The sequence below is a fragment of the Monodelphis domestica genome, chromosome 8 (genome assembly GCF_027887165.1).
Source record: "Monodelphis domestica isolate mMonDom1 chromosome 8, mMonDom1.pri, whole genome shotgun sequence".
NCBI classification, from domain to species: Eukaryota; Metazoa; Chordata; class Mammalia; order Didelphimorphia; family Didelphidae; genus Monodelphis; species Monodelphis domestica.
In genome coordinates, this window is record NC_077234.1 from 219,181,580 (window position 1) to 219,200,911 (window position 19,332).

The 19,332-nt window shown below is 35.6% G+C and overlaps 1 pseudogene; it reads left to right on the forward strand.

Moving 5' to 3' along the window:
- Positions 1-18,360: 18,360 nt before the first annotated feature.
- Positions 18,361-19,332, forward strand: part of LOC130455975 (peroxiredoxin-2-like) — a 109,505-nt pseudogene continuing 108,533 nt past the window's right edge.

Below are 19,332 nucleotides of genomic sequence, written 5' to 3' on the forward strand. Positions count from 1 at the left end.
TTCCTACTGAAAACACTAGAAAGTACAGGAATAGAAGTACCTTTCCTAAAAATAATAAACAATATATATTTAAAACCATGAGCAATAATCTTCTTCAATAGAGATAAATTAGAATCCTTTTCAATAAGAACTGGAGTGAAACAAGAATGCTCATTTTCTCATCTATTATTTAATATTGTACTAGAAATACTAGCATTAGCAATAAGAGAAGAAAAAGAAATTGAAGGTATTAAACTAGGCAATGAGGAGTCCAAGCTATCACTCTTTACAGATGATATGATCCTCTACTTAAATAATTCTAGAGAATCAAATAAGAAGCTAGTGGAAATAATCAACAACTTTAGCAAGGTTGCAGGATACAAAATAAATCTACATAAATCATCAGCATTTCTATCTATTTCCAACATATTCTGGCAGCAAGAGTTAGAGAAATTCCATTTAAAATCACCCTAGACAATATAAAACATTTAGGAATCTATCTGCCAAAACAGACACAGGAATTATATGAGCACAACTACAAAACACTGTGACCACAGTTAAAACTAGATCTATATAATTGGAAAAACATTAATTGCTCATGGGCAGGAAGAGCTAGAATTAAAAAAATGACAATCCTATCCAAACATTTATTTATTCAGTGCCATAATTATCAAACTACCAAGAAAATTTTTTTACTGAATTAGAAAAAAAAACTGTAACAAAGTTCATTTGGATGAACAAAAGATCAAGAATATCAAAGGAAATAATTTAAAAAATGTGAAAGAAGGGGGCCCAGCAGTACCAGAGCTTAAAATATACTATAAAGCAGTGGTCATCAAAACAATATAGTACTGGTCAAGAGAAAGAAGGGAGGATCAGTGGAATAGAATTGAGGTAAATGACCTCAGCAAGGTAGTTTATGATAAACACATAGATGCCAGCTTTTGGATAAAAAAATCCACTATTTGACAAAGCTGCTGGGGGAAATGGAAAAAAAGTATGGGAGAGATTTGGTTTAGATTTCTCTTACCCTTCATCAAGATAAATTCTGAATGGGTCAATGACTTTAATATAGACAAGGAAATTATAAGTAAATTAGGTGAACACAAAATAGTATTCTTGTCAGATCTTTGGAAATGGAAAGATTTTAAGACTAAACAAGATTTAGAAAAAGTTACAAAATGTAAAATAAATATTTCTGATTACAGTAAATTAAAAAAGTACAAAGAAAACCAATGCAACCAAAGTTAGAAGGGAAGCAACAAATTGGGAAAAAATCTTTATAACAAAAAAAAACACTGACAAAGGTCTAATTACTCAAATATATAAGGATCAAAATCAATTGTATAAAAATCAAGCCATTATTCAATTGATGAACAGGGAAGGGACATGGATAGGAATTATTCAGATAAAGAAATCAATACTATCAATAAGCACAGGAAAAAGTGTTCCAAAATTCTTATATTTAAAGAATTGCAAATCAAAATAAATCTGAAGTTCTAAAGCATACCTAACAGATTATCTAACATGACAGCAAAGGAAAGTAATCAATGTTGGAGGGAATATGGCAAAATTGGGACATTAATGCATTGTTGGTGGAGTTGTGAATTGATTCAACCATTCTGGATGGCAATTTGGAATATGCTTAAAAGGCTTTAAAGACTCTCTGTCCTTTGATCCAGCCATAGCACTGCTGTGTTTATATCCTAACGAGATCATAAGGAAAAAGACATGTACAAGAATATACATAACTGCTCTTTTTGTGGTGGCAAAAAATTGGAAAACAAGAGGATGCCCTTCAATTGGGGAATGGCTGAACAAATTGTGGTATATGTTGATAATGGAATACTATTGTGCTCAAAGAAATAATGAACTGTAGGAATTCCATGTGAACTGGAACAACCTCCTGGAATTGATGCAGAGTGAAAGGAGAAGAACCAGGAGAACATTATTCACAGAGAATGATACACTGTGATACAATCAAATGTAATGAACTCCTCTACTAGCAGCAATGCAATAATCCAGCACAAATCTGAGGGACTTATGAAAAAAGAATGCTATCCACATTCAGAGGAAGAACTGTGGAAGTAGAAACACAGGTGAAAAATAGTTTCTTGATCACATGGGTTGATGGGGATATGATTGGGTATGTAGACTCTGAATAATCACCCTTGTATAATTAATAATATGGAAATATGTCTTGATCAATGATACATATAAATCCCAGTGAAATTGTGTGTTGGCTAAAGGGGATGGGTGGGAAGAGGAGAGGGAAAGTACATGCCTAAATTGTGTAACCATGGAAAATATTCTAGATTAATTAATTAAATAAAAAAATTAATTAAAATAAAGAAAGGGGCAAGCAAATATCACCTAAGCATATGTTTGATTTTGTTTTAGAAAATACTAACAGGCAAAATCCTTTTTCTAATTTATATAGGAACTTAGTATTCCAACTTTTAAATGGAAGGGACTTTGCTTTGTTTCTCTTTGTATTAACAATTTTTATTACATAGTTAATATTTAATAAATATTTCTCTCCTGATGGAATGATTTGTTTTACTCTTTTTTACTCTTCTTATTACTTTGAGATATTAATTGATTTTCCCATGACACAGTGTATATATATATATACATATATATATATATATATCAGAGGTAGAGTTTGAATCCAATTCTTCCTTCCTATATAGTTATCAAACCTTGAAATCAAGTTTTCTTTCTATGATTATTATAGTTGTCATTATTCAAGTATTATTAATTGGCCTTATTGCTTCATTCTTTTTTTTTCCTAAGTCATCATCTATAAATTTGCCAAGGCCACTTTAAAAAAAAAGTAGGACCAATCTCCATGGGCCCCATTTTAGCTGTAAGGATTAAAATAATACTCTTATTACCCTAATTAGTATCACTCACATACAATTTGTCTATTTATTTAACTGGTCTACTTTCCTTTATATATAATATTTCATCTATTGTCACTGTTACTTTATATAAACTATTTTTCCTGTCTAGAATCCATTATTCCCTGAATTTGTATTTGAAAGTCCCTAGATTTCTTCAAGGAACAGCTCAGCAGGCAGGTGCAATAGAAACTTTTTAATTTGTTTTTCTTTATAACACTCATTAGTGTTTTCTTTCACTTCAGATTACATTCCATTTTCTTCCCATTCAATTGTCCTCCACTACAATGAAAAGTCCTTGTATGAAGGTGTAATTTCTCATTTTGATCATTATATTCTCTATTAGCAGAGCACCTCACACATAGTAGGCATGAAATAAATGTACGTGGAATTGAAAGGCTGAGTTAATTTCTGGCAGGTTTCTCAGAGTTTGAGAAAAAAATATTTATAGTTTAATATAAAATATTAGATAAGATCAAAATACTGTTACCTGAGCCCTTTTATTAGATCTGAAATTATATGATTTACATTTTTATTGAAAAAAAGACTATAATCTCTTCACATTTCTGCTAGTACCAAAATCATTATCTCATAGTTTCCCTTTCTATTTTTTGGGGAAGATGAATGCAAACATACACAGAGAAATATAATATAATCATACTTATTGTGCAATAGCCATACATTTAAAACAAGTATGGAAATTTAAACATTCCTTTCATTATTTAAGATTTTCTGCTGTTACAAAAAAAGAGTTATTATTTACAACAGGGATATAAGATATATTTATTCTCTTTACACATATGTAAGACTTTTCTGGATATATGAAAGTTGTTTTACATTAATACTTTCAGAGAATAGATATTTTTTAGTAATAGATAAAATAGTGAAAAGAGCCCAGCAATTACAAATATGGGCAAATTTAAGAATTTTTTAATCTACAATTATGTTCTTTTAGTTATTATTAACTATCTAATTATCTATAAGTTACTCCACTTGAGATCATGTACTATTAGAGAAGAAAAATATCTCAGGGTCCATAGCAACCAAATTATAGATGTACAGAAATCTCAATTATAATATCATCAGCAAATAATGATGAAGGTTTGGCTTGTAAATCTCAGTTAAGTAATTCACAGTTATCCAAAGCAACTCATTCCACTTTGGGATAGCTCTAACTAAAAAATAATAATTAAAAAAGTTTCACTCACATAATCCTGAAATATATCCCTATGCTCATTCCACCCTCTTGAGAAAGTATATCCCTTGATCATTTAATAATCCACAATAAGCCTTAGGACAAACATAATTAAACTTTGTTGTATATCATAGAATTCTTTATCTATGACTAAATATTTCTCTGATTATGACTTCTCCTATCTATAATTGAAAGAAATGGCATTTCAGTGAAAATAAAGGTTCATTTCCACACACACAAATTGAAGCATACCATGAAACCTATGTTGTGGACTCTAGGTATTATGAGAGATAAATCCTAATCCCTCCTCTCATAACAATTTTGTTAGTATTTTTTTCCTTAAAATGTATTTAGTTCTTGACCTGAGTACAAAGTAGCTGCAAAGGTCAGAAGAGGTTTTCCTATCCGTGGCTCATATATCAAGTATCTGTAAGTCTTAATCAAAATGAATCATGCTAAATTGTCTCCTTTCATTTTTTAAATGTTACTGTATTTTCTTTTTTAAATTTAAGTTAATTTATTTAGTCAATTTAGAACATTATTTATTGGTTACAAGAATTATATTATTTCACTCCCTCCCCTACTCCCACACTTCACTCAGTCGACATGAAATTTCATTGGGTATTACATGTGTCCTTGATCAAAACCTATTTCCATGTTGTTGGTGTTTGCATTAGGATGTTCATTTAGAGTCTACATCTCCAACCATATCCCCTTGATGTATGTATTGAAGCAGTTGTTTTTTCTTCTGTGTTTCTACTCCAACAGTTTTTCCTCTGAATGTGGATAATATTTTTTCTCATAGATCGCTCCAAGTTTTTTGGATCACTGCATTGCCACTAATGGAGAAGTTCATTACATTTGATTGTACCACAGTGTATCAATCTCTGTGTACAACGTACTCCTGGTTCTGCTCCCTTTGCCTTGCATCAATTCCTGGATGTTAATCTATTTCTTCTTCTGATAGTATAGGTAATTTTTATTTTTGTAAATATTCATCCATATCATCTAGTTTGCCATATCTGTTGCCATATAATTGGGCATAATAGTTTTTAATGATTGCCTTAATTTCCTCTTTATTAGAGGTGAAGTCTCCCTTTTCAACTTTGATACTGTCAATTTGGTTTTCATATTTCCTTTTTTAAATTAGATTGACCTGTACTTTGTCTATTTTACTTGTTTTTTCAAAGTACCAGCTTCTAGTATTATTTACTAAATCAATAGTTCTTTAACTTTCAATTTTATTAATTTCTCCTTTGATTTTTAGGATCTCTAATTTAGTCTTCATCTGAGGATTTTTAATTTGTTCACATTCTAGTTTTTTTTTCATTTTCATGCCCAATTTATTGACCTCTGACTCCTCTAGTTTGTTAATATGTAAATCAAGGATATAAATTTCCCCCTGAGTACTGCTTTGGCTGAACCCAGTAGGTTTTGAAAGGATGTCTCATTGTTGTCATTTTTTTCAGTGAAATTATTAACTGTTTCTATAATTTGTTCTTTAACTAATTGATTTTGGAGAATAGTTTTGTTTAATTTCCAATTAATTTTTGATTTATCTCTCCATGTACCCTTACTAATTATTATTTTCATTGAATTGTGGTCTAAGGTTGCATTTATTATTTTTGCTCTTTTGTACTTGTTTGCAATATTTTTATGCCCTAACACATGGTCAATTTTTCTGAATGTACCATGTGCTGCTGAAAAGAAGGTGTATTCCTTTTTGTCCTGATTTATTTTTCTCCACATATCTACTAACTCTAATTTTTCTAAGATTTCATTCATTTCTCTTAACTCTTTCTCATTTATTTTTTGATTTGATTTTTCTAGTTATGATAGAGTAAGGTTCAGGTCTCCCACTAGTATAGTTTTTCTATCTATTGCCTTCTTGAGCTCCACTAGCTTCTCCTTTAAAATTTTGGATGCTATGCCATTTGGTGCATACATGTTGAGTACTGTTATTTCCTCATTGTGTATACTGCCTTTTATCAGGATGTAATTACCTTCCTTATCTCTTTTAACTAGATCTATTTTTATTTTGGCTTTGTCAGATATCATGATTGTGACTCCTATCTTATTTTATCAGTTAATGCCCAATAGATTTGGCTCCATCCTCTTATTTTCACCCTATGTGTATCTCCCTTCCTCATGTGTGTTTCTTGTAGACAGCATATGGTAGGGTTTTGGATTCTAATCCACTCTTCTCTTCACTTGCATTTTATGGGTGAGTTCATTACATTCACATTCAGAGTTTTGATTATCATCTGTGTATTTCCCAGCATCTTGATTTCTACTCCTAGTACTGCCTTTTCTTCTTTCACTATTTCCTTCTACACCAATGTTTTGTTTTTTAATTAGTTCCCCTAATTCCTACTCTTATTTTATTTCCCTTTCTACCTCCCTTCTTATTTCCCTCTTATTTTCTTTACAGTCCTTTTAAATTACCCCCAGCCTCTGCCTCCCTTTTAGTGCTTCCCTCCCCACCAGTCTGTTTGTTACCCTTCCACTTCCCTATAGGGCACAAATCTTATTCTCTGACCTAATGGATGTGATTGTACTTCCCTCTCTGGTTCAATGTCAATCCCTGTAAGAGTTGAGTATTTCCTATCTCCAACTTCTTTACCTTTCCAGTGTATGTTCTACCCCCTCCCACCATGTGATACCTTACGACATATACATTTACCTCCTTAAATTTCTTTTCCCATTTATTTTAGTAATGTAAAGGTAGATTGAGGGTTGTGACTGAATATAAATTTAATTGGTCACCAGGGAAAATCGCAAATATAATACTCAAGTGAGTTGGAAATTTTATGGTTGTTTAATTATTAAAGAGGGAAGGAATTAAGAAGAAGAGAGAGGGAAAAGGGTATAGGATTTCTCCAGCCTACCTTGTGCCAGGGGGAGTTCAAAGACCTCCACCATGAGGTCTCCTCAGAATATTAGAGTCTTCCTAAGAGGATAGTGTTTTGGAAAGAAAAAAAAGAATCAGTCTAAACTCTGAGAAACACTCACTGCTAAACCAGGACAATAGCTGCAACTATGCTAAGATGCCAAGATGCTCAACACACTGCCTCCATACCCACCTTTCTGTGAAAAGAAGCAAGAGAGAGGAAGTGACATGAAATATATAGACTGTTTTTACATCACTTTCGATGTCTCACATGTACCAATTGTAGCTTGACTTAGGACAGCCCAGGGGTCTGTCAGTTGTTTCTGATTTGTCATTTACTAGCACATGTCTGTCATAGGCCATCCTTCTCAATAATTAATCCTTAAGTAGAGGTGTAGACATTCTTGTTTTGTTAGAATAAGCAGAGTGGAGTAAATTTATAATTCACAATCCCCTCTGATGATGATTGGGAGACTAGTTTCCCCAATTGATCACTAAACATAATCATCCTACAGTTCCAAATATTCTAACCGAAGGTGCATACAAAATTTCAACTTCTAAGAGGAAATTATAATAATTAGATAGAAGAGAGAAATAGAAGAAAGACAGCAAAACCAATGTTTGCTGGGTGCATTGACAAAAACAAATTAGGGGCAGTATTGTAAAAAATAGACTCGAATACAGGACTACAATCCCCATGAGCCTTTGCTCCACTTCCCCAGAATGCCTTGTAATCTCACCTGGGCCGAGATCGAGAAGGTATTTAAGTTGATTCAAAGGCTTTTGAGGGCTCTCGGCTGTTTTGGACTTCCGTTTTGGAGCAGAGGCGTCTCTTCCATGATGTGAGGTTATTTTGTCTAGGCCTCTAGCCTAGGCACATGTTTCTTACTTGTATATTTTTTTAATCTTTAACCTTTAATAAACCTCTAAAAAATATAATACTCCTTGCAGAGAGAAACTAATTTCTACCTGCCTCAGTCTCCCCATCTCCCCTAAATTTTAACTGTTACAGTTTATGGCGACCACTAGATTGGATGAGAACTTCTCAAATTTTTTTTTAGCCTAGAGAATTTTTTTTAAAGCCAAAGTTCTCCAAGATGCTCTTTAGAAAACCATCTTGATCAGCTCCTGCCTGCGGCCCTCTCCGGCTCCTGCTTCTGCTCCTGGCCTCTCACCTGGTGCCTGAGCTGTGCTCCAGCTCCCGGCCCAACCCACCCCGGCGGTCTGTCTCTCACCCATCTGGCCTCCGACCCAGCTGACTCATCACCCAGATCCTTGGAGCAGATAGCTCAGGACTCATTGCGACCAGCTGGTAACAGTATTGGCCACGTGGGTGGAGGGGAGAGAAGAGAGGGAAAGGAGACCGGGCAATTTTCCCTTAGGCTAAGCCTCCACGTGGCTGGGGGTATTGGCCACAGGATGATCAGAGAGGGGAAAGAGAGAAAAGACTAGAGAGAAGAAACAGACTTTTCAAACAGAAACCTAAAAAAGCAATGGGCTGTTTAAAAGCATTTTTGACTCTTCTGGCAATTTCATTGATTTTGCCTGCCTGTCAGGGAGCAGACTCAGCCCAAAGATTCAACTTTAACTTTGGGGAGGAAAATGGGTGGCCCAGCGAACTGGAAGCCAGGCCCAGAGATGGGAGGTCTCTAGTTAAAATCTGGCCTCCGATGCTTCCCAGCTATGGGGCCCTGGACGGATCCCTTGAACCCCATAGCCTAGCCTTTACTACTCTACCTTCGGACAATAGACATTTAAATGGATAATTAAAAACAAACAAACAAACAAAAAAAACCCCAAGGAACTTTGAAGAGACTAAAGGCTATATTCTAAGGCATTTCAGACTCCAATGGTTTATAAAAAAAAAATCTCTGTATTCTATTGCATTGTTTTGTTTAAGGTTTAACTTTGTGATTTTAAGTTCATATATTACTGGATTCAATATTATTCTATGAACTGAAGGTTGATTGAATTTATTTTGAATGTACTGAGTTTTGAAATTCTGTTTTTTTTCCCCTATAACTGTTGAACAAATATTGTTGTGAATAAGCCCATATATGAAAAAACAGCTTTTTTTTTATTTTGCTGAGGATAGATGGACTTCAGAACTGGTTATAATTGTATTAATAACCTTTGGAAAATTTAATGTGCTAAATACCTCAAATGATTTGATTTTAAGGGTTTTTTAAATATGATTTTGGGAATTTTTTTTAACAATCTGGTTATTTTTGCCTGCTCCTACCACGAGGTAAGGCCCATTACAGTAGCTGAAGTGAAATGTATTTTATAACCCCCAACCTTCCCACATGTGAATGGAAGTTGGGCAGTTAATCTCAGGGCATTTGTATCCCTATAAGCCTCCAAGAAAAAGGAGCACCCCTTTATTTATGCTCTTCAGCTCACTATTTTACTTCTACCAGAATGATATATAGATTTCTTGATTATGTTCTAAACCCAAGATGAGTTTTACTTTGTTTTAAAAAATATGTTTAAATACCAAGGTTGAAGGATTGCTATGTTTGTAAAAATTGTGACAAATGTCCATCAATTCATAGGTTTTAAAAATGTCATACAGCAACTTATGTGAAATATGAAAGTGTGTTTGTTTGCTATTGTAATTAATTGGGCTATTGAGAATTTGGGGGATTTTGATATCTACATATTTGTACTACTGTATTTTTAAAAATGAAAAATTGTTAACCTTGTTCAATTCATTTGCCTTCTACTCACAGTGATCATGGCCAGATACAAAGAGGAAATGGATCTCATTTTTTGGTGAGAAAGCCTTGTATTTTATATTTTCTTACCTGACACAGAGTGTCAATGATTATAAGCTATATTTTTGAATTTTTAAAGCTCTTTTATTGTTATATTTTTCTTGCATGTGCAATATACTTTTTCAGTTTTTTTATTATTTTTTCTCTCCTTTTTATATTTGAAGCACATGTCACCAGCATTAAGATTTTCTTTAACCTTTTGATTTTTCAGTACTACAAGTGTAAGATACATTTATCTGAGCATGCCCAAAACGCTTGTGACTATAAAAACGATGCCACTAATTATTTAAATAAATTATGGGACTTTGCTTAATGATTCTGTCTGATTCCAGGACAAGAGTTACACACAAGAGCCATTTCATAGGGCCAAAGAAAGGCCAATCTAGGATGGATTGATGCACTTCTAGGCCAATACAAAGGTCTTGAACCTAGTGTGAAGACTCGAGGTTACTATGTTTAACATGTGTTAAGACATAGGCTTTCCTTGTATCTACACTCACTCTGAAGATACTCACAGATGAGTATCCCCAAAACCTTGGCTCCTACTTGGCTTCTATAATCTGGTCCCTTTCTTTTCTGCCTCTCATAGTGTGGTACCTTTTTGTAGTCCTGGCACTGACTGGGTAAATGCATCATTACTTAGATCATTTTGATTGGGCCCTGATTGAAGGACCTGTTATAGATTTAGTTTTCTTCTACTTGGAATTTTTACACATAAGACTTTGATAGTCTATATTTTCATCCAGAAATTTTTCTTTTCTTTTGGATTTTCTGATGTCTTTTTAATATCTCTTGCCAATTGATTCATATACCTCATACCTCAGCCATGCATCCCTAAGTGATCCCTTTTTTTTAATATCACCCTCTTAACGGGGGGAATGTAAAAAAATATCATTATTTAAATTGCAAAGTTTAAATTCCTTTTGAGAAGAATTTTAGGTAAAGAAGATGCTACTTCCCTGAATTCAGAAACTGAACTGTTGGAGAAGCCATCATGAAGAAGCCTCCAGACCACAAACTGCACAAAATGAACTTTGGGTGTGGTTAATGAACGTTTATTTGCATGCATACTTTCATGCCAAAGGGGACTGCCCCCTAACTGGCTTTCTGTCAATGCGTCCAGTAATTATTGGTTTTATTCTTTTCTTTCTCTTATCCTCAATTATTGTAATCTTTAAATTGATTATGTTTTCATGATCCTTTGGAAAAAAAATTAATTTTTTGCAAACGATCAAAGGGGGAAATGTAAAACATAGACTCGAATACAGGACTACAATCCCCATGAGCCTTTGCTCCACTTCCCCAGAATGCCTTGTAATCTCACCTGGGCCGAGATCGAGAAGGTATTTAAGTTGATTCAAAGGCTTTTGAGGGTTCTCGGCTGTTTTGGACTTCCGTTTTGGAGCAGAGGCGTCTCTTCCATGATGTGAGGTTATTTTGTCTAGGCCTCTAGCCTAGGCACATGTTTCTTACTTGTATATTTTTTTAATCTTTAACCTTTAATAAACCTCTAAAAAATATAATACTCCTTGCAGAGAGAAACTAATTTCTACCTGCCTCAGTCTCCCCATCTCCCCTAAATTTTAACTGTTACAGTATCCAATTTCCATGAGAGTGTACATTCAAATAAATATTCAATCAAACTTCAGTTTAATCAACCACACCCAAAGTTCATTCTGGATCTTCTTAATGTTGTATAGATTTTCTGGCATCTTTCTGCAACAGTTTATTGCCCGGACTTAGGAGTTAACAAGCTTCTTTCCTTGAAGATCTTTCTTGAACAAAATTTCAAAATCTTGGATTTTTATTAAAATGCAATCCCCCCCTGAAGTGAGTGTTAAGAAACATCCAGTTCAGCTCAGGATGCATGGTTGAGTTCTGGGGGTGTATGAGTTAATTATCAAAATAAGAGAAAACCAAACCAAAAACATAAAAAAATGGAAGAAAACCTTTTATTAGAAATCAAAAATTCAAAATCAGAATCAATATATCAAAATCTATGTATATAAAATTTTGAGTAAGTAAGAATAAATTCATAATACACCCTTGTATTAGTGTTTAATATATTTCTAACAGGTCCTTGTATTAGGGTCCAATTAAAGTAATTTTTATATAGAGCAAGTCAGAGTGCAGTATATTTCACTTACCTGTGTGCAACCAAGACTACAGGAAGTTGTCATATCATGAGAAAGAAAAAGAACTAGAATTTTATTATGATAGGGATGTCATTCTCTGGTCTGATTTCTTCTCATTCTCATGGATATGGGGAGCCAGGATAATAGCAAACTTCAATAATTGTCTGAGTATTTCACAAAAAGTATAGATACAAGGAAGTCCTATGACCACATATGCCAAGCATCGCAACCTCAAATCTCACACTAGGTTCAAGCCCTTTTGTATTGGCTTAGAAGCATATCAATCCTACCTGGATTTGTTTCTTTCTTTTTTGACCTGTGTGCTCCTTTTGGCACTATTCATCTGAAGTCTGTGCTCCTTGTTTTTATCCCATTTCCAAGAATCAGTCACAAACATTAATCACAGTCCCATAACATTTCATCAATAAATGGCAGGTTTCCACAGTTTAAAGCTTTTGGGGTATGCATTAATATTATAGCAAGAAAAAAAAATATATATATATGTACATATATATATATATAACATATTACTGCAGAAAAATAATATTAATTGTATTATTTTATTAGTACAAGAAATGAGAAAAACAGAAAAAATCAAATGTTCTAATCAAAATAAAAGAAATTTAATAATAAAATAAGGGGGGAAAATTCAGAAATTCAATGTGTTCTCAAAAAACAGGAAACACTTGTCAGTGGATTATTATCTTCAATGCATGTGATAGGATAGTCAATCAGTCTCAACAGAAGATGCTCTCTTTATATGTGAGCAATGAATCCAAGAGTCCTTCTCTCCAATCTTTAAAGATGTTGGAGTAGTTAACAATATTTGGAATGGCCCTTCCCAGGGAGGATGAGTTGCTCCAATATGCTGCAAATTCTTAATATACACCTTGCCTCCTGGGTTCAGGTCATGAAGTGAAAAGTCTAGTGGTCCGACTTGTACTGCAGCTCTGGATTCATGGAGTTCATGCAGTTTGTGCCGTAATTCCTGTATGCAGGAAGTAATAGTAGTATCTCCCCCTAATAGTGATGTATATGCATGGAAGAAAGGATTAGCCTGCATAGAAGGATGTCCAAAAGCATCTCAAATGGTGAGGTGTGTAGGTCTCCTCTAGGTCTCCTTGTAAGATAAAATAGGGCCAGAGGGAGAATTTCAGGCCATTTTACATGTCTCAGTGCATAATTTTCCAATCATAGTTTTAAGTTCTCTGTTGATTCTTTCAACTTGGCCTGAGCTCTGGGGATGATATGGTACATGAAATTTGGGAGTTATCCCCAAGCAAGAATATATCTGATTTAGGTCAGAATCATTAAAATGACTTCCTCTATCTGAATAAATATGTGCTGGCAGGCCAAAGCGAGGAATAATGTCTTTTAAAAGAACCTTATCACCAAAGCTGCTTTGGCTTGGGCTCCAGGAACTGTTTCCTGCCATCTGGTCAGTTGATCTACTACGACTAGAAAGAATTTATAATGTCTGGCCTTTGGCATTGTTATGAAATCTATCTGCTCAAAAGGTGTGTAAGCCAGAAGACCCCCAACAAAGGCTTTACCACAAAACACATGTTGGTTATATACTTGACAGGTAGAACTGGTTGAACACAATTTAGAGGATATAGTAGTTGTACCGGATGCTATCCATACTCTCTTAACACGATGCCCTGGTTACCAAAGTTACGATTTTTATGAATAGATTGGCCAATTTGGTGATAGAAACTTCTAGAATAGGGATCAGAGGTTTTCCTTCAGATGACACCCATACTCCATTAATCTGTTTTGCTTTAAATTTTTGCTTCCATTTTCCACTTCCTTTTAATTATAGAAAAGTGATAAATTTAAGTCATCAATGGTTGTTAATGTTAAAATTAATTAAGGCCTTTCTATGCTACTAGTTTTGCAGTGACATCTGCTTGATCATTTCCCCTAGAGACAAGGTCAGTGCCACCTGTATGGGCAGAGCAATCAACTGAATGAGGGCTTCAGGCAGCTGGAGAGCAGAAAGAACTTCATTAATAATTTCTGCATTAGCTGTAGATTTTCCAGCTGAGGTTAAAAATCATCTCTAGAGCCATAGAATCCTGACTGAGTGACAAATGCCAAAAGCATATCTAGAATCCATATAAATTGTTGCCTTTTCATCCTTGGCAATTATACAGGTATGTTTCAGAGCTATGAGTTCTGCACTTTGAGTGCTGATATTAGAGGGCAGTGGAGCTGACCACTCAGTGGCAAATTCTGTGACTACAGCAGTTCCAGTGTAGCGTACACCATCCCTCAAAAAAGAAGAACCATCAGTAAATAAGAGCAGATCTGGATTTTCTAAGGGAGTGTCCAAGAGATTATTTCAAGGCTTTTCTGCCTTGTTTCACAACTGTTTTATGGTTTTCCTGAAGTTGGTAAATACAGAAGCAAAGTGGCAGGGTTAAGAGTTGTACAGCATTTCAAGGTGATGTTTTCACTGGTTAACAAGGTTATTTCATACCTTGTAATTTGCTGATCAGAGAATGCCTGTGTTCTCTACCTTAGCAACAATGCTTCTACCTCATATCCCAATACTAGATAAACAGTTTTTGTCACTAGTAAGGCTGTAGCAGCTACTCCTCTAAGACATGGTGGGGGTCCTGATGTTACTGGGTTCTGTTGTGCAGAATAATTAGCAACTGGGTGCTGATAAGTCCCAAAGTCTGAGTTAAAATGCCTGAAGCTACACCTCTTCACTAATGTACATACAAAGTAAATGGCTTGTTTTAATCTGGGATGCCTAGAGCAGGGGCAGACAGGATATTCTCTTTTATATCTGATAAAGCTGACAGGTGCTCTGGTTCTAATTTGAGGGGTTCAGGGACCGAATCCCTTGTTAGTGCTATAAGGGGTTTAGTAATTTCCCCATAGCAAGGAATCCATTGTCTACAAAACCCTGATGCTCCTAAAATTGCTCTCAACTCTTTCTAAGTGGTAGGAGCAGTTACATTTTGAATATTTTCAATTTGTTTGTGAATAATAGAGAGGGCACCCACACTCAGGATGAACCCCAAATATTCTACTTTAGGGAGACATCACTGAACTTTATTCTTCGAGATTTTATGCCCTCTTTTGTGTAGTTCCCAGAGAAGGTGTTTACTATCTTCCCGACATGTTTCTGCCTCTGTTGAAGCCAAGAGTAGATTGTCTATGTATTTGATTAATTTACTGCTTTTAAATGTTATATTATCTGTGTCTTGGCTCAAAATTTGTGTAAATAAACTCAGGCTTTACATGAACCCTTGTGGCATATGACTCCATGTTTACTGAGAGCTCTTCCAGGTAAAAGCAAAAATATGACTGGTATTCTCATGGATGGGTATGGAAAATAAGGCTGAACACAAGTCCACTTCTGTAAAGTATGTAACTGTGCTAGGAATAGAAAAAAAATCATATGTATGTTGGAAGCTATGGAGTATCTCTTTATAATGTGATTGTTCACAGCCCTCAAATGCTGTACATATTTATAGAGGTGCTTGCCATCGGGCCCTATTTTTGGTATTTTAACGGGGAGGATGGGCAAATTGTATTCAGATTTATAAGGAATTATTATTCCCTGGTCAATTAATGAGTTTATTACTTGGGTAATACCCTCACTTGCCTCTTTTGAGAGGGGATACTGAGGAATGGAAGGAGGTGAGCTAGATTTAGTTTTTATCTGCACAGGAACTTCGTAAACCTACATTGGAAGAAGATGTGTCCCAGGGAGACTCCTGTATGTCTTCAGGTATTACAAAGGTGGGATGATCTTTCCCCTCCTGACTCTCTGAGAGAATTATAGGGGGTAAATTTAGAATGATAAGGAACCAAATGGGGAGCAAGTTATTGTGGCTCTGAGTTTGCATAAAAGGTCCCTCCCCAGCAAATTTAAAGGGGAGTCTGGCATCAAATGGAAGGAGACACCTTTCTAGGGGAAAGCTTTTTAACTCTTTGGGGTATCTCTGAGCTAATGGAATAGCAATGTAAATCAGGTGTACTCTTTAATATAGACCTGGAAGCTCTAGTGTCCAAAAGACAATCAAAATGGGTGTTACCCACCTTTAAGGTAACATGGGGCTCATCAGTATGGGGGGGGTAGTGGATAGGGACAATGGGTAAAAGGACATGAGATTCTGGAAAATTAAAGGCTGTATCCTCTCATTCCTGTGCCTCAGCCCCCCCCCAGACACCTTCATAGTATTGGGGAATTTCCTTGGGCACCCCCATGAAGGGCACCCCCCTGAGGGGCATTAGCACACTGGGTAATTTTTTGGATGAGCTCCACTTAAATTATATTGTTGTGGAGGTATTTGGTTTGAGTTATCATTTTCCCAATATCTATTCCTATAGTTATCATTCCTAAAGTTGTGGTTTCCATTATCATTATTATAGTTACTTCTATAATTATTATTTCTGTTGTTGTTATTAAGCTGCATTTTCTTTCTGATTGCCTTGAATAAAGTTCTACACTGTATCATTCTGTGGCCCTTCTTCTCATAGAATTGGCAGGTAATGGAGCGATAATTAGATTCTTGGAGAGGGGCAAGTGCCATTGCTTGAGTATCATACACTTTTTCCAGTTTAACAATCCTATCTTTTAAATATGTCAATTGTTTCACAATTTTCTCCATGAAATCATTAATCTTTTCCTCCTTTTCTTTGTTTCCCTTTGAAACATATAGAGCGGTTTTCCATGATTCTTCAAGATTCATCTGTGGCCAGCTTGGGCAATGTGTTCTAAAATAATCCCTAATCACTTTGCAACAGTTATTGACAATGTGCCTTCTAATTTCTCTTATGCAATTTTCTTTAGAAAGGTCAAAATCCTGGTATCAACCCCCAAACTCAATATTTCTGTCCATGAATCTGGAGGGTATCTCTTTCTCCTTTTGCTTAATTACTTTAAATTCTGTCCACTTATCTGTACTGTCTGCACACTCTCTCATGGTTGTTAAGATAGCCTCCCTATACAACTATACAATGGTATAGTTGTAAATAATCCTCAGAGCAGAGTTTTTATAGTCCCATTCGGGATCCTGAGATGGCGAGTGTTCTGCATTGCGCCCCCGGATTTTATTGAGATGAGAAACTAATTTATTTCTCTTATGTTCAGTTAAAAAAGCCTGTAGCAGGTTTTCAATGTTGTTGTGAGATGGATTATACTGAAAAAATGCCTGTCATCTTTTTCATTACCTTAAAATGATCTTGTTCATATGTGAGAACATTTTGTGTGAATTCATTTATTTCTTGGGGAGTATATTATGCCTTAGAGTCACCACATCCCCATTGCATTCTATTTCAGGTACTTCTCTTAAAGGAAAAAGGCCTCTAGTTGAATTTGTTTTGACTAGAATGGGTTTCTTTAGAAGGATGAGTTTTTTGGGGGCTGGAATTGGTTTTGGGTAGGAGAAGGAACAGGAGAAACTGGGATTTCAGAATTTGGGGTTTCAGGTGAAGGGTCTTGCAAATTGTAGTCGAGGCAGAGCCTCCTCTCTCCTTTGTTTGTCTTTGCTTCAGACAAAGTTATGGATTTGTTTGTCTTTGCTTCAGACGAAGATGTGGATTAACCTTTACCCATCCTGGGACCAAGGATGGAACAGTAAACATGAAGGAAGCAGGATAACATTTTTGAAAAGCAAATTGTGATAAGGTGGGCGCCTATCCCCTTGTTTGCCCCTCTCCCCCTTGTTTGGATTTGTATTAAATGAAGAATGTGGGTTAACCTTTGAATACCTGCCTATCCCTGGACCAAGATTAGGGTTCCTAGAATGTGAAGTTATAAACTCCTGTGGGCATTTCCTAGTGGTTTCTTTTTGCCTATGTAAGTTCTGTGGGAGACAAATAAAATTGTCACTATTTCTCTCTTTCATATAGTGTCTGTTCTTTCTTTTTTCGTTACCTGTTATTCTTCATTTTTCGTTACCCCAAGTAGGATCTCACAGGACTGGCCGACCCTGTGGAGGAGTCTTACAATTGGACGCCCGACCTGGGACGTGCATTCATAACCCCGATTCCTTTGCTGGTCTTAGGATGATGAAGAATAATGACTCCCTCTACGAGACTATAACTCAGGTAAGCAGGGAGATTGAACAGAGTTAAAGAGAGTGCCGCCTTTGTGGGCCTCCTCTGTTCCCCCACTTTCTTTATCTTTCTGTCTTTCACTTTCTAGTTCATATTTCAGTAAATTATGGGCAATTCAATCCCAGTCCTCTTAAAAGATACAGACTGGCAGGCACAGTATATCATACACTCCTCCTTAATGGCCTATGGAGTCAAAGTAAAGACAAAGCTGTTAAAAAAATTTGTATTTTATATAAGAAAATTAGCACCATGGTTTCCTGAAGGGGAGATCATATCTAGTTTAGAATGGGATTGTGTCGGATCAAAATTTGGTTCCAATGGAGAGATACCACCTCCCGATTTTGCAGTTATCTATAATGTGATAAAATTTTGTATTGAGGATCCAGAAGCTAATGAGAAAATGCAGGCTGTTTTAAAAATGGAGGTTGATGAAGAAGATGAGGAAGGAGAAGAGAATGTGGAGAAAGGACACCAGAGACAAAATATCCCTTGTCCACCCTATGTCCCGGGGGCACGGTTGTACCCTTCCCTAAGCCAAGAATTTGTTCCCCGGGGCTCTGAGACTGGGGCGGTGTGTAAAGACAAGCCACCAGTGACATCTAGCGGTGAGATGAGACAAGGACATGTAGGGAGGATAGGTTGTGTCTCTGGAGAAGAGATTTAAATCTGGTGTTCTGCTTACAGTAAAACGTTCATTATCCCTCTTTGATAATGTTCCAGTCTTTCTTTCTTGTGACTTCTAGGACAGCTCTAAGCTGTCCCCTGACAGTTTTAAACTGTCCCCTAACCCCCTTTCCCCCGGTTCTTTTCTTTTATTGGAACCCTCCCTTCTGTTTTCTTTGGAGAACCCCCGACGCTGTGTGCTGGTCATGCAAATTTTCTATGCTACAGAAATCCACTCGGTGGTGAGTATACAAGATACTCTAAGGGTGAGAGGGAAATTATATTTTTTCTTTAGAATGGATCCTAAAACACTGATTTTTTTTCTTCAAAGCATGCTTGTCACAATGTTGTATGTTTCTGTTTTTTGTTGTCTTTGTCAAAGTCTCCTCTCTATGTATTCTTAAATTGGACACTCACAAAAAGAAAGAATATAAAATGGGATAGTTGCAAGATTGAACTTGTCTGTCAAAAATCCTCAGCAGAGGACAAAAGCAAATATCTATTCAATGATTTTTTCCTCTTTCTTCCTTTGGATGGGCCCCCAAAGGGGCGAAAAAGAGAAAAATTCAGAGCAGAAAAAGGGAGATTTTTACTCCACAATTAGAGGCTATTTTTTTTTACTTAAGATTAATTTTATGGTTTGATGTATGCAATTTGGGAGGATTGTTAATGATTTCAATATGATCTAAATATAATTTCGTGTAACTAT